The 25,148-nt window shown below is 43.1% G+C and overlaps 2 long non-coding RNA genes across 2 annotated transcripts in view; one reads left to right on the top strand and one right to left on the bottom strand.

Moving 5' to 3' along the window:
* LOC119871778 overlaps positions 1-25,148 on the top strand; it is a 237,059-nt gene that overhangs the window by 182,269 nt on the left and 29,642 nt on the right. The window lies entirely within an intron of this gene.
* LOC119871777 lies at positions 12,232-23,744 on the bottom strand. The gene is made up of 2 exons (XR_005359048.1): positions 23,507-23,744; positions 12,232-12,395 (listed from the first exon to the last, which is right to left on the bottom strand). It is a non-coding gene; the product is annotated as an uncharacterized LOC119871777 (long non-coding RNA).

The following is a 25,148-nucleotide window of genomic DNA, read 5'->3' as shown; positions in this document are numbered from 1 at the left end:
TTCTCTCACTCATTCATTTATTTACTATTTAGTCATTCAGCAATATGTTTTAAGTTTCTAAGAGGAGCCAGACACTGTGGTAGATGCTGGGAACTCAAAGGAGAACAGTTATTTCTGCCATTATCCTGGCTGTCATGGAGATTGTAGAATCAGGAATACCACTGCTTCGGGATCAGGAACTAGCTCTGCTCTAGGTGGACCTAAGCTGTGAGTGTAACATGCTGATGAGAGACTTTGTCTATCATATACCTGTAGGAGATAAGGGCTTAGAAGAATCTCTAAGAAATTCTGTATTGATTACAGTGCTGGTAATGACAGGAAAACCAGGGAAACATATTTTGCATACAGGGTAAGTTCAGCCAGGCACTAGATTTGCTCCATGATGTTTGAGTTTTAAAACTCTCCATGTAAAGCTATAAAGAACCTTTATTTCAAAATATCTTCACAAAACAAAGCATTCTACTTTGTTATCTTGAGTCTTAAGATCTCTAGCTTTAATATTCTCTTTCTCATTGAATGATTATTATTATAATGCGTTATTTTAGAATGCAAGCTTTCCTGGAATGCTACTATTGAGTGATGGGCCAGACTGCATTTGAGCTCTTTCTCATGTTCTGCATGATCAAGTGTCAAGGAAGATCAATCACCCGAAGCTGCAGGGAAGACTATTTTGCTTGCACATAAGGAAGAATTTTGTTAAGGAAGAGAAACGGAAAAGATTATCATTTTATTCCCAGAGGAGTAATGAGTTGTCTCTATAATAATGATGATAAAGTTGAGGATGACAGCAATAGCAGTGACACTAGTTGCACGCTTATGACGTTCCCATGTGCCGCGCTCAAAGTTGTGCATACATTACCTCATTTAATCTCAAAATACCTAAGAGATCTTATAATCCATACGTATAGATGGTGAACATGAGGATAAGCTAGGCTAACCACCCAGCACGAAGTCACAGTTAAAGTGGCAGCGCCAGGCTTTGAATACCTGCTTTGGAGGACCAGCTCCAATGCCTGTGTTCTCAATTATTAGGCAATTATGTCAGGTTTTCATCACTGGAGGTGTTCAAGCATAAATTGGATTAGTGCATGAATGAAACAATAAGTAGGGGATTCAAACCTCAGATGAGAATGGGGGTCACTGGGCTGGTTAACAGCTAAGTTAGTAATTCTAAACATTCTTGGTGATGGATTCTGTTGAGAATTTGACAACAATATGTGGACTTTCTCCCTAGAGAAATCCATGTGTGCACACAGATGCAAACCATCACGAGGCCACATTTTAGAGAGTGAGGATGCTCATGCCTCCCTTGACACCATCTGTGGGCTCTGGGTTGAAGAGCCCTTGCTCAAAAGATACTTTCTGCTCTGGTACATGCTTTTGGAGGTGGATTTCCCTCCAAGTTCTGACTGTAAGTGTTGAGATGGTGCCACCACCATATGGCACTAGTAGAAAAAACAAAACACTGAAATAAGAAGAAAGAGAAGCCTTCTTTACACATTTCTCAAAGCAGGCTTTATGTGCCATTGGAAATCTCTCCCTTGGCTGTTACAATTTCAGGTGCATTCAGAATGACTCAGAAATAGAGACACAAACCATATGTAAAGCCTCCACTCATATTATTATTTATGGGGCACCAGAGCCTGTCCCTCCCTAGCAAGCCCCATTGCCAATAAAGAAGTGAAGGGAGATTTGGGAGGAGGGGCAAGAGCGTGGAGGGAAAAGTGTCTGTGGAAGGAAATATTTTTATACATTGTTGATTTCTGGTTCCTGCCTTGCCTGATAGCGCATGTGTTTCCAATCTGGAATGAACCCGTGAGCTCAGTATCTAGAGAGAGGCCGTCAGGCATAGGGCCCCTCCTCTGCTTCTCCACATCCCACTCCCTGCCTGCACTCCAGTGGATGAGAGTTCTGGTACCAGGGGTCTGGAAAGCATTCCTCAGCTGGCCTGGGCTCCCTTAGTCTGGCACCTATCTCAAAAACATATACGTGTGTCTGTGAGCACGTGTGCATTGTATGGGGTTTCATTCTCATTTAAACCTTCTCATTTGGACATTTGGATTGCAGAAGTTTCCGGGGGATTATGGATGCATGTTAGGGCCTTCTGGGTCCCCTGAGGAGGGTTACAGTGTTTTTCCTCTTCTCCGACCAGCCCTTCTATTTTAATGCATTGTTACATGCTTAATTGCTTTGGCATTAGTCCTCAGAGCAGGGCTCTTTGCACAGGTTCCTGATGATTTCTGGGGGAGGCTCGGCAGGGAGGCAGGACTGCAGAGCAGGGGAAAGAACGCCAAAGGATGTGCAGAAAGCATGTTTCTGCCGCTCTAGCCCTCATGTCTGCTCTACTTTGACTGGGGCCCATTATCTCTCATCAGGCCATTGGAAATAGGCTCCCAACTCCTTTCTCTGCCTCTGTCTTGTTCCCCTTCAGTCCATTCACCATGCAGCTGCTGGAACAACCTTTGTCAAGCACAAAAATGTCATTATTTTGCTTAAAAGCCCTCAATGGCTCCTGCTCTCTTGTTATAAACAATAATCCTGGTAACTTCTACTAGTTATGAAGCTCTTACTCTGTTCCAGGCACTTAGCAAAGTATTTTTCATGCAATACTTCTGATAAGATTAGTTTTGAGTGAGATTGGATAAGATTATCCGAACGACCTAACCAGTTGAGGTTTACTGTTCTCTGCACTTAACTGAAGAGAAAGCTGACACTGAGAGTATGTAACCAAGGTCACACAACTGGCAAGCACTGACATTGCATGAAGTTGTGTAGCTCATACCCTGCACAAGGGCATGAGTGGTCTTTATCTACCCTACCTACATGAGTGGTAGGGTAGATAAAGATTTAAATCTAGCCAGGCCTTTGCTTGCCAAACCATTTGTATCCACGTTTGCTCTTATTCAATAGGGAGCAACACTCAATCTTCGGGTCTTAACTTACCACCACCTGTGACTGCCACTTTCTACACTGGTCCAACTTGGTGCCAGTGCTTTAGAAACCCAGGAATAATCAAATATGGCTACATACCTCAGAGATTTACAGTCCTGTAGGGGAGACAGGTGACATAGACAGATGATCCTCCCATCCGCTGGAGGAGACAGGTGGCCATGGGATAATTCTGTTTTAGTGGACTAAGTTTAAAGTAGAGCTGTACACAACACATTCTGGAAGCACAGAGGAAAACCATCTTATCCACCTTGGATGGGGAGCACAATACAGAAAGGGGCCCAGGAAGCCTTCTTCCAGGAAAAGAGTGCCTGAGAAGTCTTAATAATGGGCCCAGTGAGCCAGATGAAAGTGGCAAGAGAGAAGGAATTCTAGGCTTTAGGAACAATGTGGAGGTGTGAACAACACTGGGTGTCTATGGTCTTGCTTTGAAAAACTCCTTTGTAAGTAAATTTGCAGGGGACAAACATGAAATCTTAAGGGGAGATTTTGGATGGAGACTTTAGCCAGAGTAAATCCATGAAAGTTTTTTACAAAAAAAATTTAAATTAAATTTAAATTAAGGACAGTCTGCTAATAGGCAATGACCTTCAATGTGGCTGAAAGTATTTCCAGTAGCCACTGGGATTGTAAAGCTTGAGAATCTCCCTTCACTGGGGGTTTAATGGGATGTTGTGAACACATTTTGCCAGGTGGAAGATAATGGACATATTCAGAGGACTTTGTCTGTGTTTGCTTCTCTACTCTAATGTGCTACCTTTCTGATTTTATGATATATGCTGTCCCCTGGCCAGGTAGAAAAAGCTTTGGGTCACCTGTACTGAGTGGCACATCATTTCTAGGCAGGTATTTCTTAGACCCCCTCACAAGTATGTGGGACTTTATTGCCTTTGCTGTGGTCACTGTTCACTTGATATCAAAGCCCACCTGGTCCATCACACCTATATCTGCTCCATTTTCATGTGAAGCTTCACTGACTAATGAATGCTAAAGTCTCTCTACTTCTTTATTTCTAAGGCCTCATGGCATGAAGATCTATTCTTACTATGCCATTTGTTTTTCCCTCTTGTTCTTGCCTTATTAATTTTTTTAATCCAAGTAATATGTGAATATAACAAAGTCCTACCCCTGAGAGTGTATGTCATTTGCAACTCTTGGCTTTTCCATTGTGCTTTACTTTTATGTTTCTAACTAATTTGCTCTTTATTGTTGGATCTTTCTTTTGCTTAAGACATCATGTATTGGCCTCCTACATGGGAGATGAAAATTTTAGGTCTCTCACAATACTTAGTGCACATAGTTAGCATAGTTTAGTTCTCTGCCCTTGCAATATACACAACTTTTCCCTTTCTACATTCCACAATTATGTCACAATTTTGCTTAGGCCAATACTACATTTTTACATGGTTATGGTTATATAAACATTATTAATATTGAGCCACAAAATATAATTACATTTCTTTGTTTTATACATCTTTTTTCCCACAGTGGTTTTTTGTTTTCTATGAATCTTACAAAATTTTTCCTCAAACTCTTACAGAATCATAAAGCTCCTCTCAGCAGAGTCAGAAGGATCAAGCAGATTATTGGTCTACCTCCAACCCTCTTTCAGGCCCCTCAGTGGCTGCCCTTCCCCACCTTGCTCAGACTGCACAGGTTCATCTGCAAGCCTGCTGTGCAGCTTTCCCTGGGATTCCCTCCACTATCTTACTCTCATGCTCTCCTCTGATTTAAATTCCTTATTTTCTGATACTGCATCTTCCTCTTTCTTGCTTTATTTTCCCCCTTCCCCACTCTATTTGATGGAACAGTAGCTTCTTGAGAAGGGTACATGGGAGATAAAGAGTACACGGGAGATACATTTTTAAAAATGTCTTTATTCTACTCTCCCACTGGCCTGAAAGTTTGGCTGGCTTTTGCATTCTATTTGGAAAAGCTTTCTGCACATTATTTTGAAGGCATTGTTCTACAGTATTTTAGTTTCTATTATTGTTCTTGGAAAGTCCAATGCAATTATGATTCCTGATTCTTTTTTTTTTTTCTCTTTCTCTGGAAGCTTTTAGCATCTTCTCATTCATTTGCCTATTCTGAAATTTTATAGTAACATATCTGTATGTGGATATTATTTTTCTATAAGTTGGTGGGCTCCTTCAATCTAGGAACTCATTTTTGTTTGGGGAAAATTTCTTTTTTTTTTTTTAATTTATTTATGATAGTCACAGAGAGAGAGAGAGGCAGAGACACAGGCAGAGGGAGAAGCAGGCTCCATGCACCGGGAGCCCGATGTGGGATTCGATCCCGGGTCTCCAGGATTGCGCCCTGGGCCAAAGGCAGGTGCCAAACCCCTGCGCCACCCAGGGATCCCATGTTTGGGGAAAATTTCTTGTATGATTTTTTAAATTACTTCCTCCTTTTGATTTTATATCTTCCCTCTACTAGAAATTGGATATAGATTTGTCTGGATTCATCTTCTAACTTCTTACCTTTCCTCTCTCAGTTTCTATTCTTTAACTTTGGTTCTGGGAAATTTCTTGAACTTTAACTTCTAATCCTTTCAGTTGCTTTAACTTGATCCTGGACTTGGCAGTTGCCAGGAACTTGGTGATGGTGAGGCATAGGGGCCACTACAGTGGCAGAAAGTATGATAAGCAAAGATACAGAGGCAGAAATGCGCGGGTATGCTGTAAGGAAATGAGTCAAGCTAGACTGGAGAGTGTAGGCCAGGGAGTACTTTGAAGGCCCTTGACTGCTGATGTAAGTAGCTTGCACTTTGTATTCTTGGCAGGAAGAAGCCATTGAAGGATTATGACACATACCACAAAGACAAATAAGCAGTTCAAATAAGACCTGACGCATGTAAATATTTGCCTCAGTTATTGAAAATGACACCAGAGATCGATGTTACTAGTGCATTGAATACAAGTTACTTTGCAGTATTGAAATTGGATTGAGTAAACTTATTTTCTATCCACTCTGAGGCTCTTTGCTATATTCGGCCCCTTGACTGGTTGGACTTTGGGGTTTGGTCTATGATCAGATGAGCATCTGTCTGTGGGCCACCTGCCTTGATTTATATGGGGATCAGATAAAATTAAAGGAATGCATAGTGTTTTCAGGGCTGATGGGAGGATACATAAAGGCCTGGCAGACTGTATTAATCGAGAAATGCTGATGAGGAGTGGGGAATTCTGAGAGGAATAGGTGACTCACTGAATGAAGATATGCTAGAAAACACAGAGAGGTCTCAGGAAGCTCAGGTTTTATAGGCTGCAACAGCTCGCTGCCCAGGTTCTTCATCCGTGCTTGATTAGGATCTCAGCACTGGGTCATACAAGAACCAAAACATCATGGAAAACTAAAAATGTACTCAACCAGTCAACTGTTTGGTCTATATGATGCCAACTAATTTCAAGGGAAACTACTGTTTAATCTCAGTTGTCAGTTGCTGTGGCAACAAATCAGCACAGTCCTAGTGCCTGACACATCTGACACATCGCTCAGTGCAATAGCAACATCTGGCACCACATGATTCTTGTGGACAACCCAACAGTTACCACAGACTATATAGGCTTAGTAATTACTTGTCAACACTACCTACCAGTGGCCAGAAATTTCCATTGGTCCTGGAGGGCTCAGCTCATAGAGTGAGCCATGGTATAGGAAGATTTTCTTGTCTTGACTCTTGGAACCAAGCCTGGCCTTTCTGGTGGGCCAATTTGCTGAGACCAAGTTTTGTCCTTTGCTTGTGTTGTGTATTTTCAATTCTGCAGGGCTCTGTTTAGAAGGACTTCATTGTTGGTTCTTCAGAGGTCAGCACTATGGTCCTATTACAGATAGAACCCAAACTCAAAAGTAAATGCAAGCTGAAAATACCCTTCTAATGTGTGATTACCTCTATTTTGTATACAAGTAGCATTTTACTCACTGTATGCTACAATGCACTGGATTCTCTCTACCTAAACTTTTTTCCTTAGGGTCTTCCACTCGATAATTAGATGCCAAAGCTTTTTCCTTGCAAAACCCTTGGCCTGATTGTCCCTGAGCATTCAGTTAATGCATGTAAAACATACTAATTGCTTAATATTTGACATATAGCAAGCTCTGAATGGATGGTATTAATTAAATTACATTACCCCCACAACATGACAACTCTAACATCAACAGAGGCTTGCCCAGTCTGAAAATCACCTTCTGTTTGGGTTCCTTTTTTTTTTTTTAAGAGAGAGCCAGGGGTTGGAAAGTGGTAGAAGGGGCAGAGGGAGAGGGAGAGAGAATCTTAAGCAAGCTCAGTGCCCAGAGCAGAGCTCAATGCAGGGTTAGATCTCATGACCCTGAGATCATGATCTGAGCCAAAATCAAGAGTGGGGCTCTTAACCAACTGAGCCACCCAGGTGGTCCTCTGTTGGGATTTCTTATGAATAGTCATACCTAAATAGTAACACTAACTGGAAATATCAGGAAGGAAGAGCTGTTGGCTTCTCTAGTGTGTCCTGCAGTCAGTGTATCAGCTTTAAGTGGTGATCCAGGAAGGGAATGTGTGCCTTCCGTTTATGACAGGGATTGGTGGCCCCTGTTATTTTCTTGGTCAGCTCCAAGTCATTCAATAGAAAAATTCAAAGCTAGAAGAAAATGTGGGGATAGTGTTAATAGCTCCTAGTTCTCCCAATTAAAGAAATCTAATTAGAAAGATAATAATTCATCCTTCTGTCTATAGCTTAGTGTCTTCACTATTGTTCTAAAAACAGTGAGAGAGAGAAAAGACAGAAGACACAGTTATTATGATCAGAAATCTATCATTTAGTTGGCTAAAGAAGACACTTAAACACAAAGATAATAAATAACCTCAAGAAAATATTTTTAAAACTTCCAAGGTACTACCCAAAGTGATCTACATATTAAATGCAATTCCTATCAAAATATCAATTTTTTTGCAGAAATAGGAAAAAAATCCCTCCCAAAATTCATATATAATCTCAAGGGGGCACAAATGGCAAAACAAAACCCCACAAAAACAAAACACCCAAAAACAGACACCATGAAAACAAACAGTTGAAGATCTCACTCTACCTGATTTCAAAACTTACTACAAAGCTATAGTAATCAGAGTAATACAGTATCGCCATAAGGACAGACCTATAAACCAACAGAATAGAATAGAGATCCCAGATATAAACTCTTGGGTATAAGGTCAAGTGATTCTATACAGTAGCACCAAGATCAAAGAGGAAAGGATGATCTTTTCAACAAATGGTATTGGGGAAACTGCATATCCACAGCAAAAGAATGAAATTAGAGCCTTACCTAATGTTATATGCAAAAATTTAACTCAAAATGGATTTTAAAAATTGTGTAAGAGCTAAAATTATAAAGCTCTTAGAAGAATATGTAGTAATAAGGCTTCATGATAGTAGATTTAGCAATGATTTTTTTGTATGGTATGAAAAGCAAAGGCAACAAAAGAAAGAATAGATGAATTGGCCTGTAACTCAACAACAACAAAAACAACCCAATTTAAAGATGGTTAAAGCGGGATCCCTGGGTGGCGCAGCGGTTTAGCCCCTGCCTTTGGCCCACGGCGCGATCCTGGAGATCCGGGATCGAATCCCACGTCGGGCTCCCAGTGCATGGAGCCTGCTTCTCCCTCTGCCTGTATCTCTGCCTCTCTCTCTCTCTCCTCTCTCTGTGTGTGACTATCATAAAAAAAAAAAAGTTAAAGCTTGCATAGCTTTTTTCCAAGGAAGATATAACCAAAAAGCACACGAAAAGACCTCATCATCACTAGGCATAGGAAATTGCAAATTAAAACCACATGACATACACTTCTATCTATTAGAATAGCTATTACAAAAACAGAACAAAAACAGATAATAACAAGTGTAGTAAGGATGTAGAGAAATTGGCACACTGTGCTTTGCTGATGAGAATGTAAAATGGCTCAGTTTTTTGGAAAGCAGTATGATAAATCCTCAAAAAATTAAACATTGCATTACTAAATGATCCAGCATCTTCACTCCTAGGGATATACTCAAAAGAATTGAAAACAAGAACTCAAACAGATATTTGTGCACCAATGTTTATAGTAGCACTGTTTATATTAGCCAAAATACAAACATGTGGAAACAATCCAAATATCCATTGGCAGATGAACAGATAAACAAAATATAATGGAATATTATTTGTCCTTAAAAAGCAATGAAAATCTGAAATGTCATACAACATGAACAAATTTTAAAGATATTATGGTAAGTGAAATGAGCCAGACACAAAATGACAAATATCGTATGAGTCTACCTATATGAAGTACCCAGAATAGTCAAATTTATAAGTCAGAAATGGTAGTTGTCAGAGGCTGGGGAGAGGGAGAAATGGGGAATTATTATTTAATAGGTATGGAGTTTCAGTTTTAGGAAGGATTCTGGAACGTGGATATATTAATGCTGTTAAACTGTATACTTAAAAGTGGTTAAAAATGATAAATTTTATGTTATTTATTTTACCACAGTTAAAAAAAAAATGTCTCTGGAAATCCAGATGAAAATAAGATGACCAGGTTGGGAGAGAATGGAGGAGGATAGCTTCCTGGAGGAGGTGGACTTACAGAAGTAATGGTTGCAGTTTGACAAAGAGAAGAGTGGGGGGCGTTTGTAAAGGGCTCAACATTGGGTCTGGCTAAGATGTGTGTGGTGCATGCACAGAGCCCTGGTCTGGCAGGAGCAGAATACAGAGTTGGTGCTCTGTGAGAGAATAGATTGGATAAACCCAGCTGGTGGGGATGAGCCTGCAGGAGAAGGACGGCTGCTTGTAGGGCCTGGGAGAGACCAGGGCAGGCTCTTGGGAAGGAACTAGTTGCCAGAAAGAGAGCCCATTGCTGCTGTGTTATCAGAATGGTCTAGAAGAGAAACAGTAGGAGAAAGAAGGCAGGGGGAATGGCTAGGATCCTGCTGAAGCAGCCCACACCCGAGGTCTCAGGGCTTGGGCCGGCGGGTGGTAAGAGTGGGAATGAAGGGCCAGGGCAAATCTTTGCAATCAGGCATGGTTCCCACCTTCTCTTCTTGATTGCCAGGGGTTGTTTGGGTCCTCTGCAGTGGGGAGCAGAGGGCCAGAGCCTCCCCTATTTGCAACTTTCCTGTGTGGGCCTTGTAAATGTGAGTCAGATGTGTACAAGGGATAGACCGAGGGTGTTTATATGGATTTCCTCCAAAAGATTGTCTCGTATAGTAGATGACAGAATTGGATTCAATGGTGGCTCTTTCCTGCTCTTAAATACTGTGACTCACTCATTTATTTGAATAATAATTTCTCAGCTCTTAGCATGTGCCAGGCACCACGTGAGGCAAATTCAACAGTGAATGGCAGGAATCTGTTCTCGTGTGGCTGCCTCCCCTGTTTGTGTCCTCCCTCTTTCAGTGAACTCATGTGCCTAGCCTAATACCTGGCAGAGAGTAGATCCTGAGAATGGCACTCCTTGTTTTTACTGCTCCTCGTGGCTCTCGGCCTCCCATCAGAGACATCCTTCATCACTTTGTCAGTGCTCATGTGTTCTGTTTGCACATGCACACCCCCCCCCCCCATTTTTTCTGGTTGTTGTAAAGCTAATCCCAGATCACCCACAGTCACTGCCACAGCACAGGCATGAGCTCACCAGGCAAGAAGTGGGACTGATATTGCTTAGCAACTGGGAAAATAGCTCCAGCAGGCCCCAGAGGGGCTCCACACTTCATCCCTGGGCCACGTGGAAACGGAAGAGCTTCAGTTGAAGTAAAGATACAAACAAACTGAACTGGTCCCCAAACATCATGCTTCACGTTGCCTGACACTCAAGGGAATGATCTTATTTGCATCCTGCTTAACTTCTCTCTAAAGCTCCAACATGTGCCTAAAAGGGTCAGATCAGATGGAATAAGCTTTCAACGGTTGGAACGTCTAAATCCTCTCTTAGACGCATGCACACGCAACGATGTATACTTTCAGATGCACACGCACACACCGTTTGAGGTGACTTTGTGTTCTTTCAGGATGTGCTGAGTCAGCTGTTTGCAGTCAGAGCCTGGGAGCTATCCTGTGTGTCTGGAACAGCGAATGAGGACAAAAATTGCTCAGTCGGCAATGTTTTGCAAGCACTTGTGATGAATATCTGCTATCCTTCCTGGGTCTTCTGCATGGCTACAAACTGCACTAGGTGGGGTTGTTCAAAATCCAGGACAAAATGATGCTGTCAGCCATACAAAATGGGGAGGAATGGGTTTCCAGGATCTAATTTCAGGAGCTAATCAACTGGTAGTCCTGGTTTGCCTTCAGAGTTGCTATAGCTGTGTGTTCAGTTCCCACAGAGAGATGATTTTAAGATAATGGAGAGAGATTTTTCATCAGGACAGCCAACCTGAAGAATTTTCTGCTGGCTTGCTACATCAGAAGCAGGAGCCGGGCAGAGTGAGTTTTGCAGTAACCGTGTGAAGATTGCTTTGTGCCCCTGGCCCCTAACCATGGATAGCAGTATGATTAAGAAACTAGAGTAGAAGGCCGGGAGCAAAGAATCCTCCGCCTATAAGTGATGGTACGTCACACTGGGAGGAGAGGGAGGTTTGCTGGGCTCACACATTACAGCATAAGGTAGTGTGTCCTGGTCTGCCACTCCCTGGCTATGTGACCTAAGGCAAGTTGTCTTATGTAAAATGAGACTAATGATACTTCGAAGGGTGGGTGGAAGAAATATCAAGGCTGAGTTAATATAGTCAAAAGCCCAGCCCCTGGAGGCAGTGGTAACTTCTCCCACTCTAGCCAATAACATTTAATTAATTGATTAAGTTTATTTTAGAGAGAGAGAGAGAGCATGAACAGGGGGAGGGACAGAGAGAGGATAGGATCTCAAGCAGACTCTGCAGTGAGCGCAGAGCCCAACGTGGGGCTCAGTCTCACAACCCTGAGATCATGATCTGAGCCAAAATCAAGAGTTGGACACTTAACCAACTGAGCTACCCAGGTGCCCTGCCACCTAACATTTAGGTGTGTTTTTCACACCCCTGGATTCCACCTTGGGTGACTTTATCTGGTCAAGTGTCATCAGCTAACCCAATCCTTAGTCTCTAGCCTTGACTATGTTATTCCTACTCAATCACTTCTTGTCTTTGGCAAGTCCTTCTTCTATTCACTTTTTTGATCCCACTAGTCACACCTTGATTTCCTTCACACTCCCTTGACCCAACTCTGTTAGCATCAAATAATGTTTATTATCCTGTAGTCAAGTCCTAGCTTGTTAGAAAATTACCATTCCCCAAGCCGACATTTAACATTTACAAGATAATTTAATATTACAAGTTTCTAAAAAATATTGACCCGGTTCATACAAACTTAGACTTAGGGCTTTTTTACTTCTTCAGTCATTATCTTAATCTTGGGGCTGGACTAGAGCCAGAGTGTTTTGGTTCCAATCTGCTAACATCTTCCTCCTATGGGAGAGAGGCGAGAATTAGAGTGACCCTGAAAGGATTGTGAGCCAGAGCTAATCCAGGCTAACTCTAAAATGAAAAAGGGTCTGTAGAATGGTCATCTCCACACCCTTCCCTCCAATTCACTCTGGATTGCATTCCAACTTGGCTTCGATCCTTACCAATTTATTAAAATGGCTTCTGCTAAAGTCAGTAACATGTGCTCTACTCAATGGGCATCATTATTATCTTTTTTGGGGGCTGTTTAATTCACATTTTTGGACTAATTATTCAGTCTCCATGGCTGATACTATCATAAGCATTGGAAAGAACACATACTTAGTAAAAAAAAAACCACTGATTTTAGACACTGCTCTCATAGATCCTTTAACCTTCAGGAAATCAAGAATTTCTGGAAACTATTAAAATTATAAAGAGGTTAATATTTATAAGCTTTTATCCTCAAATTTTGCTAAATGTAACCACATTAAAATACTGACATAGTATATATCTTTGATCATAAAGCAGCAATGTATAAGAAGCAACACTATTATATATGTCTTTGAGCTGGGAAGTTTCTCTAGTGATTAAGTCATGTTCAGGCACAATATTCAAAAATATAAATCCTTTTTTTTAAAGATTTAGAAAAAATTTAAATTTATTCATGAGAGACACAGAGAAAGAAGCAGAGACATAGGCAGTGGGAGAAGCAGGCTCCCCATAGGACCACAACCCAAGCCAAAGGCAGACGCCCAAACACTGAGCCACCCAGGTGCCCCCAAAATATAAATTCTTATACAATAGTTTCTCTAAGTCTCCTTCAAAGTCTTCAATTAACAGAAATACTTAAAAATATTTTAACTATAAACTAGTTTACAATGATTTTATTTTTTTGAATCTTGAAACTTTCTACACATACTGTCTTACATTTCTTTTTAAAGAACTAATGTTCATCAAGTAATCACTATTATCATCCTCATCTGATTCAAAATTTACCCTTTAGCTTTTTGGGCTCTGGGACATACTCAACCACCTTTATAGGAACACATCTTCTTTTCCTTCTGATTCATCCTTCTTAGCCAATCCCTAAATAACTCTTAGTAGCAATATTTTGGGAGCACTGCTGTCATAGATTTTAAGGTGATCTATAATAGCCATATTTCTAAATGGTACTGACATATTGGCTTTTGGACTTCTGCTTCAAGTAGAAGTCTCTAGACCAGTGCTTGGCTTACTGGTTTATTATAAAAGGATAGAGCAACAGCCAAAATAATTTGAGGAGATGCATGGGGCAAGAATTGGGGAGGAATTTCCAGGCCCTTCCCTGTCATGCCATCTTCCCAGCATTTCTATGTATTCACCAACCTGCAAGCTTCAAAGATGAAGAAAGATTTTTCTTTCTTTTTTTTTTATAAAAAGGATTCTATTTATTTATTTATTTGAGAGAGAGAATGAATGAGAGAGAGAGAGAGAACGGGCAGGAGGAGAGGGAGAAGCAGTGTCCCCACTGAGCAGGGAGCCCAACATGGGGCTTGATGCCAGGACCTTGGGATCACAACCTGAGCCAAAGGCAGATGCTTAACCAACTAAATCACCCAGGTGCCCTCAAAAAGATTTTTCACCTTTCTTGTTCACTATGGCATGTTCACACCACTGACTATTCCCTCCTTCTTGGAACATTCTGTTGCCTTCTGTGACACCACACACCCCTGGATGGCTTCCTGGTTCTCTGGCCATTTATTCTCTCTGTCTCCTTAGATGGATCTTTTCCTTCTGCTTGATTTTGAATTGTAGACCTTCTCAGGTTTTGATCCTAAGACCACTTTTTCTTCTCCCGTTACTTCCCTTGGGGAGATCTCACCCACCTCTATGGCTTCAATGACTATTTGCAAGATGACAGCTCTGAAATCTATGTCTCCAGATAAGGCTACTCTTTTGAACTCTTCACTCCCACATGTAGGGCCTGTCGAGTTTATCTACTACCCTAAACGCATCTACTTGTCTCTTTTGGGCAAACTCACCACCCCTCACTTGAGTGACTGTGGCAGCCTGAGAGGCTTCTCTGCCTCCATTCCAATCGATGTCTTCTGCACTTAGCAGCTAAAGTGATTATTTATAAGTGCAAACCAGACTTCATTATTTGCCTGTGTAAAACTCTCCTGTGGCTCATCCTGACTCCTAGGATCAAGTCCAATATTCTAACATGGCTTCTTAGGTCTTAAATGGTTTGGCTCCTAGTCATGTCTTCAGCACCCTGGCTTCTTCCAGGTTCTGGAATTTACCAAGTTTCTGTCCATCTCAGAGCCTTCTCACATTCCATTTCCTTGCCAAGTATGCTGTTTTTATACACTCGTGGACTTTTCCTTTGTGGCACTTATCACAATTGCCACTAAGTGTTTATGAAATTATTCATTTATTGTTTATCTCTCCCACGGAAATGTCCCATAAAGTCAGGCACCAGATCTGTTTAGTTTGATTCTTTATCCCTAATGCTGAACACAGTCTTATTTGACGGAATAAATACCTCTCAAAGGACTGAACAAACCAGTGAGAGGCGAAAGGATGGGAAGATCCTGGCATTAGGCTTTTGCCTGAACCTTAAAAATGGTTGCTTAGGTTGGTGCCTGTGAATAGATGTGAAGCCCAACCTTCCTTCAGATGTAGATTTCAACTTCCACAGAGGGACTGTGTCAAGGTCTTTGGGTGTCCCAAGGACAGTACCGTGTGTGAATAATCTTGATGACAACAATCGGTGAGACTACATGGTGCCTGGATTGGCTTAATTGTGAAGAACGAGATGGTGACATCGTCTCGCTCTAACAAGTAATGAATTGATAGAATGAGGCTATAAAAAGAGCAGAGTTCATGCTCAAGCAATAAACACACTTGGGTTTGAATCCTAACTCAAAATCCTATCATCTTATAAAATCAGGCAACTTATTTAGTTTTTCTGAGCTTCTGGTTTGGGTAACTATTTCATTGGGTTATTGTGAGAATTAAATTATATAGTCCATGTTAAGTGCTTGGCAAAGAGTTTGGCACATAGCAAGAGCTGATTAAATGTTTCTCGTTGTTGTTGTTGTTATTATTATTATTATTAGTGGTCTCAATTCTCTAGTAACAAACTATTTGGCCTGGACAAGGTTGCTTCCTTCAACTGTAAAATCGTCATCTTTTTTCAACCAAGTAACCTCTATAGTTTCTGTAGCTTTAAGATTCAGTGATCTTTTTAAGATCTTTTTAAGATTAAGATCTTTTTTTAAGATTCAGGGAACTTTTAGGTCTCATCCATGCTGGAACTCTTTGAACCACTCCCATGGGAGATGTAAGAATCTTTTCTCTTTGGAGCCATACTCAGACAGACTTGTCCTGGAAGATAAACAAGAATGACACACACAGAAGGGGAAAGTCCAGTCTAGTCTGGCCTTGTCCTGCCTGGAACCTGGCACTTCTGGGTGAGATTATAGACAGATGTTTCATGACAACCACATCATGTACATCTTTCTGGAAATGATGGCAGGAGAGAAATCAGAGAAGCAGGACGACTTGAATTTATTTTCTTGGAAAGATTTTGTTGGCAAGATTCATGCTTTGCCTCATAAATGGGCAGGGAGGCTAAGTGAGCAGGAATAACTGAGTTTGAACTACTCTCTCTCTGCTGACCGAACCCAAGAACATTGCCTCTAAGAGCCCTGGTCCTTGGCTTCAGCTCACACCTGCCTTCTCCAGAGGTCCCAGGCTGTCTTTCTGTCGCTTTTGGTGATCTGTTTGATAGGATACATGAGTAATTGGAATCCATTTGGAGGAAATGTATGGGAGGAAAAGAAGATAATTTGGAGAAGAACAATGACTTTAAGTAGGAAGAGATGGGGGAAGATTGGGGGTTTCCCAGTGTCATAGATAGGATTCTATACAGTTGAGAGGCAGAAAATCCAAAATCAGTATATTAAGGTTTATCCGACCCACACACTGAATGCTAGAGACCCACACCAGGGTTGTTACTATGGCTCCTTAATTGTCAGTGACCACACTCCTATGCTACTCTTCTGCCATCTTCAATAAACAGTTTCCATTTTGTGGCCCAAGATGATGGCTCCAACTTTTGTCATCACATCTGCATTCTAAGCAGCTGGAAAAGGAAAGAGAGCAAAGGGGAGGGGAAGGGCCCACATCCCTTCCTTTTAAGGACACTTCCCAGAAATTGAACACATTGCTTCAAACTTCTATCCTGCTGCCCAATACTTAGTCATATGGCCCCATGTAGCTGCTGAGAGACTGGGAAATGTGTCTTTTCTCTGAGTAGCAACACGTCCACCTAATTTTTGTGGGGTTCTGTTACTGAGGAAGAAGTTGAGACAGGTGTTGGAGGACACACCCTAAAAATAAGAATGGACACAATAGGGTGATGTCCTAGGAATAGCCAGTCAGTCGGGGGTGTCAGCTCTGGGGCCAGGCAGCCAGACCTGGTTGGAATCCTCATTCTACCACATGCTAGCTGTGCACTGTTAAGCATGTTTCTGAATCTCTCTCAGCACCATTAGTAAGTGACACTAATACTAACTCCTTCTGAGAATTGTCACCAAAATTAAACAAGGTGATGTTTGTAAATTGCACAGGGTTGTCCTGGCAAATGACTGGAAGCTTACGATAGACTTAATGATTATAATGTTTGGTTTGGATGCAGAACCTCCCCAGGATGTCCTTTTCCTTTGGCCCTAGTGAGAATGAGATTTCTAGCTGGCTGTCATCATTCTTGTGACCATTACCCACACCCTTCAGAAAGGCCATCATTTTCTCTTTAGATAGATGAATCTCTTGCTTGGATTTTTGAGTTCCTCTGAAAGCCAAGATCTCCTGGACAGAATGGAGCCCTGACATTTCAAAAGTAAGAGCTTACAACAAGAACATATCAGTGAATTCCCTCTTCAACAGTGCTTCATTCTCTCAAACATGCATTTGATTTAGGCTTCATAAGGCAGTTATTGTCCATTTATTAGTGATTGTTTATTAAAAACATATTGTAGCCTGTGGTGTGGTCACAGAACACCAAAAACAATCCCAGCCTCCACCTCTACCTTTTCTACCTAACACCGAATGGCCCGTGTTTGTCCTCCTCCAAAAGGATTTCAGTAACTGCTATTCATTGCAAGAAGGGAACACACTTAAGGCTATTCCTGCATCTCCATCCCAAAGATAACTATACCCCAACCTATGCCCCTAAAGGACAAGGCATACGGTGAACTCAGATATCCGCTGGCTGGCTTTCTTCTGCAGGCTGTGGATCTTGCCCGTGTGTCGTACTTGCTGTCACACTGAGGTGGAGCTAAGTTCTGTGTGATTTCTTTACACAGTACCGGAAGCATCATGTATGATCTCTGATAAAACTGAAGCATAACTAATGATACTTGACATTTATATGAAATTTTGCAACTCATGAGGCATTTTTGTATGTTAATAAAAAATACTGACAATACTAACCATTTATTGACTATATATACTAAGTGTGTTATACACATCATCTCTAAATTTTACTATCTAGCAAGATGGACATTATTGTATACCAGTTTTACAGATTAGAAAACTGAGGCTCAGAAAGCAGGGATGACTTAACCAAAGACATAAGCTCAAAAGAGGCAACTTTCAAAAGAGGCAAAGTTGGGTTTCTTATGCATTTTCTTGGTTTCACTATAATTTCTTGCCTCTTAAGGGAGCCAGTAGAAGATAGAAAAAGGGGATGCACATGGGTCATATAAATGCCACCAGAAGGAAACATCTCAGTGCCACAGCTGGTCCCTGCAGGACAAAGCTACAGGTTCTAAGCAGCCAAGAAGTCACTCATTTTCTTGCCTTCTCCCAAGTTCCTTTCCAGCTGGGGGAAGAGGGCAGCTATTTTTGAGGGTTACTAGCTGGGAAGGGCTGGCGATGCAGAGATGTTATCTTCTCACACGACAGTCCTAGCCGAGCACCATTGGCAGGCGCTGATGGTCACATCAGGGGTGGCCGTTTGGACCCTTGATTATTACTCAAAATATTAATGCCACTTTTTCCTTTTCATATTTAATGTTAGTTTTCTCTTGGCCTCTTTCATTCTATAATTGTATCTCTTCAGTGAGAACATTATTTCTTAAGCATTAGTACTTTTTCCTATAATTTTTATAAAACATCTTCGAATTGCACTGTCAATATTGTAGTAACATAAAACTACTAATTGTTCATTTCTTTGATCATTTAATATGCTATGCAGTTGGATTATTTTATACTTTCTATGTCTGATTTTATGACTTGTTTTCTTTTCCTGATTGCTTTAACTGTGGTTTTTATATGTAAAACATCTGCTTAATTGAAATATAAAATATTGCAAAACATACACTCAGAAGATTTCACTCTTATCCATAACTTCTTCAACCCACTTTCTTTAGGTAACCATTTTCATCAGTGTCTGGACTCTTCTTCCAATTTACTTTTGCAAATATTAGTATGAGTATGTATATAAGTATGTTTTACTCATTAAAATATTCTTGTTTTTTTCTTTCCTTATTTTTTTAAAGATTTTATTTTTTTTATTTGAGATAGAGGGAGATAGAGCAAGAAAGAGAGAGAGAGAGAGAGAGAGAGAGCATAAGTGGGTGTGGAGAGAAGCAGATGGAAAGGAAGAAGCAGACTCTCCACCAAGCAGGGAGCCTGATACGGGGGCTCTATCACAGGACTCTAGGATCATGACCTGAGCTGAAGGCAGATGCTTAACCCACTGAGCCACTTAGGTGCCTCTTTTTCTTTCCTTATTAAGGCAAAATATTTAATTGCTAAATAAGACTGAATATGATGATAGACCTCACCCAGTTTCTTTTTTTTTTTTTTTTTAATTTTTATTTATTTATGATAGTCACAGAGAGAGAGAGAGAGGCAGAGACATAGGCAGAGGGAGAAGCAGGCTCCATGCACCGGGGCCCGACGTGGGATTCGATCCCGGGTCTCCAGGATCGGGCCCTGGGCCAAAGGCAGGCGCCAAACCGCTGCGCCACCCAGGGATCCCAGACCTCACCCAGTTTCTATTTACAATGATTCAAAAGACATGGACGAAAGTAAGATACTGGTGAAGCATTCTTCCTTTGAAGAGGTGCAGGACCACGTGCAGCGCCTCTCTGTCATTTCCCTCTTGTAGTAGGACACATTCTGGTCCTTGTTTAACATGCGAGGATTAAGCAATGACCATGGACTGTTGCTGTTTTGGCTGAGAATCTGGCAGGATTTTCACATGAAGGGTAGGTGGTTTCCCACATTGGGGATAAAGGAACTGTTTCTGGAATTCACGAATAGCCAGGTGGAAGGGATGCATGAGACAAGATATGGGGGAGGAGCCAGGGCTTCTATGCCCTGAACTGTTCACCATGTGTTCACCAACCCAGAATCTCAGTCATGCCCTTTGAGCGCTGTTTGATCAATAGCATTTCGAGCACTGCATGCTTGTCGCTGAGCTGAGAGCTTTGCAAACATGGTTTCGCTGAATTCTTACAACCGTCGTGCAAAATAGATACTCTTATCTGCTTCACAAATGAGGAAAACCTTTGTGAACGGATTCGGAGGTTAACGCACAAAGATGTAGAGCTAAGAGGCCAAACCAGGATTCACTTCCAGTTGGATTCCTCTGAGCATTCGAACACCATCCATCTCCCTGCTACCCAAAAACTCATCCCATGCCGCTTCGCTTTTTACAAAAAACCTGCACAGGTACCTGTTTTTTGCAAACTGAAAGGAATCGGAAGAGCATTTTCACTTTTACGGGACAGCATTGCTTCTTCACTTGAGGCCATTTCAGCTCATGAAAGGTCTCATAGGAACTCCACTTTGGGCCAGCAGGGACAGCCTGGGTACTGAATGCGAATCAAGTAGTCATCACAGTAAAAACTTAGTAAAGAGCTCAGGGCCTGGCACACAGCCAGCACACGGCAACTGGTGATTATTGTCTAATCAGGATTCGGGGCCCACTGGGGGCAGGGAGTAATCACTGCGTGTGTAGATACATCGTTCTATGTCTCCGGGTGCGCACACAGAGCGGGACAGCACGGTAAAGGCTTCCCAGGCCCTGCCCCACGATGACTTCAGGAGTGAGGACACCATGGAGAAGGGGCAATGTACCTTGAGCTCTGCACCGCTCGAGGCAGGCCGCGTGGACGTGTTTGGGGACGGCCAGCAGCTCGGCTTTCCCAGAGGAGCCCGTAAGGCCCGGCTCCGAGTCTCAGGCTCTCCTGGGGGTGAAGGAGCCTGGGAAAAGCTACGACAAGGAACAAGAAGCTCATTGCCAGCTGTAAAAGTTCTAGGATTTGGTGTCCAGAGAAAAGGGAGAGGACATGGGTTTGCTGAATTTTCAGATCTCAGAGTAACCAAGGGGGATTTCCTGACTCTAGTAACCGGCCGCTAGCTGTGCTGAGTCAAGGAAGTGATAAAGAAGCAGGGGAGAGGCAAGTGTTCGACATCCTTTTTGGGGGGAAATGTCCAAAAAATGATTCTGGCCTAATCTTACCCAATCTTTGTAGAAAACAACTATGGTCGCTCAAGGAATAAGCATCACGTTTGGACACAGCATCTTCCAGCCCTGGGGGCAGCCGCCCTCCCCTGTCACTGAGCCATCCTCTCCTAGTGCTCCCCTCTTCCCGCTCGGCGGGGCCTACATCCAGCTCCCAGCCCCAGCCCGTCCAGTCTGCCCCATCCTGTCTGGCCCACTTTTCAGCCGAGGGGGCTGCCTCAGGAGACATCGCTAGCTGCTTGCCAGACTCTTACTAGGTCAAACTCCACTTTTGTCTTTAAACGTGGACATGTTGAGCCAGAAAACTAGGGTAAGCCTGAACCCTTTACCTGGGCCAGGGAGGAGCGAGAGCTGTATCCCAGACAAGCCCAGGGACAGAGGGGGGCCACCAAGAACGGACTGATTGGCCTTTGTTAATGGGCCTCCTTCTGTCTTGAAATGCTAACAGCTAGAGGGAGTTAAAAGGATTTCTGAAAGGTTTATTTTGGGGTGGGTTTGAAAGCTCCCCTCTCTTGCTCTGTTTTTCTTTTTAGACAGCTTTGCACAAGGGGCAGGTCTCCTGCCAAAAGGCCTCGTAATGCCCCTCTTTGGGGACTGAATTTATCCGCTCAGCTGTCCCTTGTAAATTTATTCCTGTGTGAGATTTTTCCCAAACCATTCATTCCTCCGCTTAGCTCAGGCAGCTGGAATGCAGAAAAAAAAATACATTTTTTCTTTTTCTTTTCTTTCTTTCTTTTTTTCTTTCTTTCTTTTTTTCCCCCCCCAAGAATGTGCCTTTTGTGTGCTGGGAGGGGCTGGGCTGAAAAGAAAACAAACATGTGAGCCTGTGCACCTACACACACCAACACACACACCCCAACAGCCCCACAGAGGTCTGGGGGGCTGCCCTGGATTGCAGGGGGGTGGCATAGGGCTCCTGGGATGCCAGCCCATGAGGGTGTCTGCAATATGGGCTTCGGGTCCTCAGCCTGGGTCACAGCCAGAGAAACACCTCACTGGTTGTCTCCATGGCAACATCACAGTTTAACTGGAATGGAAAGCCTTGGTGGTTGAGAGCCAGGAGCTGCTTTCCAGCTGCACGTGTGCACAAAGCGGGTCCATGGGGAGGAGGAGGAGGGTGTTGGGAAATTTTACTTTATTTTTCCTTGAATGATTATGGTCTCTGAGGCAGGTGAGGGCTGTAGAAGGAGTTGGAGGTGACATACGTGCTTAAAGAATTTGGGCTGCCTTAGGGACAGTGAGAATTTTCCTGCAAGGCACAGTCACTGGGGAGGCCTTGTGTCTTGGGCAAGCGGGGAAAGGCATGTTGGTATGAGCAGGCTTGTGAGCCGACAGGCCTGCCTGTCCTCTGCGCTCCCATGAGGCGTCTCTTCGGCGGCTAAGCAGCCCATAGGGACAGTTGAAAATTTAGCTGCAATGGCAGAAGAGTCAGGACAGGGGTTTGTCCCGTTTTCTGGAAAGGACTCACGGGCCACGGAGCAAAGGGGGTCTGCAGTCAGTACAGAGAATAGAGGTCCAGGCGTCCTGCTGCGTGACATGCCCGCCACGGTCAGAGCCTGCAGGTGAGCACCAGCACCCCAGTCCTGGGTTCACGTCTATGCCCCCCAGCATCCGATCACACCTGGAATCTTGGTTTTCTTTCATGGCAGACAATGTCGAGAATGTGCCTATAGAGGACATTCACTTCCTTGGGGCAGCTACCACTGATATCCCTAGAGCACCAGGCTACTACCTGGGGAACCCCAAGTGTGATACCCACTTCTCTCGCTTTCTGAGCGGCCTGCCGCCAGTCTGGTACCTGAGCTAATTTGCAAGGTTGTGTTTTTAGGGAAGGAGCTCTTCTGCTGTGTGCTTTAGGAACCACCCCACCTCCCTTACCCACGGTTGGGTTGATGGGGCCCAGCTGACTGTGTACCACACCCAGCAAGAGGCAAAAAAGAAAGGGAAGATGAAGGCTCTACTTTTAGGAAGTTGGCCGTCCGATGTAGAGTATGGTAAGAACTATGGGAGGCCCAAGGTGAACTGAAGAACGGCTCTGAGAGGGGCCAGTGGGGCCCGCTGAAGGCTCCTCAAGCCTCCATGTTCACAAAACCCAGCTGCTTGTCTTGTTCAGTGGCCCATTCAATAGATGCCTTGGGATAAGTGAGTTTAAGGGCAACTATTGTTTGCTTCTGGAATTGCAATATCACTTAATGGTGAAGAGTTTAGCACTTGATGTCAGACCGACCTGGATTTGAATCCTGGTTCCCCTACGTACGTAGCTATGTGCATAGCTATACAACCTCGGAGAAGTTACCTGTTTTCCATAAACTTAACTTTCTCAACTGTGAAGACTAAATGGAATAATGCGTGTGAAGCACCCAATTTTTTTCTTAGTTATTACCATTACTGGCTATGAATTAATTTATATATATATCTCAGAAGTTATTAGCTGGAGGCCCACAGCCTGAACCTGCCCTTCCCCCAGATCCACATGGGTTTTGTTTGGCAGATATTGTGTTGTATTTTAAATAACATTGACTTGGTTGCCAACATCTTAAAATTGGGAAATTTCACATAAAAATCGGAATTTGGGGCTTATGTTGAAAAATCATTAGCTCTGACAAACCTGGCACCAGTTTCTTGCATGGTAACGGGCGGCTAGCTGCAAGGCTGAGTAGGAGCTGGCGACTTTCCAGGGGGTCTACACTTCCAGGGCGCCATCGCCCCCATTCTTGCTTTTGTGTTCTCTCTTCCCGGGGAGCATATCCCCTTTGGGTCCTCACACCTGTTGGGTCCTTTCTGACTTTAGAATTCTAGTTATTTTGGCTCAATGATGTGTAGTAAAGGCTTCTGGAACTCAGCAAGTAAAGGATTACCTTGCCAATAATGCTTCTACTGCTTACATGGGAGAAGTCTGCTAGCCTCTTCTTTGTGATCCAACAGAGCCGTTGCCTTTATTGCTCTCAGAAATACCCCTGAGGTCAGAACTTGCTGGCTCTGGAGTCTCCCTTGCCTGCCACTGGCCACTGGTTATAGTGGTATCATGTCTTCCTTGCTCTTTCTCCAAAGTCTGAAATGGGCACGACCTCGGGTTTGCAGTTTGGGTAGGCACTGATGTCTGGGCATAAGAGTAACGAGCCTCAGTACTTTTTGGTTGGATCTTTGTTTTTCCAAATCTCCTTGAGTCAATTCAATCGCAATGCTAGATGCTGCTGCTGGCTGCTACCCAGAAGTACTCTGTGGTGCCTGTGGGGGAAGGATGACGACAGGAAGGAGCCTCCTTGCTCTCTCTCTCATTCTCCAGCTTTTTATTTTTTATGGGCTGGAGGTGAAACCACAACAGCAGAGAGGAGGTGAAGGCACAGAATGAAGATAACAGCCCGGAGTCTTTGATTCTTTTCTTCATGGGCTCTTTAGTGGACTCAAAACTGCACAGAAGTTCTGTGAGAGCTGCTTTCTCCTATCTGCCCCAGACAGATCCCTGTGGGTAGGGTGCTGGGTCTGGGTGTGAGTAGAGTTCTGGGAGGGGCATGGGGTTGAGGTCTGGGAGGGACCACTTGGTTGTTTCTGTGGGTGGGTCCATTTCTCTGACCCATAGTGAATAATCCTGTGTGAGTCCCAGCTGCTTCGCTTCCCTCAGGCTCCTACTCAGAGTAGAGGGTTTCAATATTACTATAGGTTGTTGGTTATCTGCACAGTGTGAAAGAGGATGACTGTCATTGGGAAATGTGACTCCAATGACTCTATATTTGTCAAATGCTCCAACTTTGGGGACAAATGCCCTATGAATCTTAGTTTTATAGGTCTGTATGTGATGATGGATGAGAGACTTTGTAAAAAGAGCGTGATGTTCCCTGCCATCATATCTAGAAAGCAGGAGTAGAGCAACAGAGCATTTTCAGACTGAAGAAAATACCATTCATGCAGAATCAAGCTTGCTATTCAAGTTCCTCTAGTCACCTTAACAGGGGGGCAAGAGATGGCCAAAAGAAAAGAAAATCACATTTTATTTTCTAGAATTTTGATAACCTTAAGATAATCTACTCATGTGTTCACTGATCTACAAAGAACTTGCTTCTGTCAGAGGTTGGGTTTACTTAGCCTGTATGTCTGGACATCAGTGGCCTTTTCTTCTTGAAGTATCCAGCTCTTTGGCATTGTGCAGACAGGCCCTTCAGGTGACTGAAGGGAGTGATGAGCCTGCTGGCCTGGGGTTGGCCTGTGAAGAGGCTGCTGGGACCCTATGCATCTCACGCAGCCATAGGAAG

Source organism: Canis lupus, chromosome 5 (assembly GCF_011100685.1).
Source record: "Canis lupus familiaris isolate Mischka breed German Shepherd chromosome 5, alternate assembly UU_Cfam_GSD_1.0, whole genome shotgun sequence".
Taxonomy (NCBI): domain Eukaryota; kingdom Metazoa; phylum Chordata; class Mammalia; order Carnivora; family Canidae; genus Canis; species Canis lupus.
Note: the sequence above shows the minus strand (reverse complement) of the source record. Positions and strands in the feature narration are given on the sequence as shown.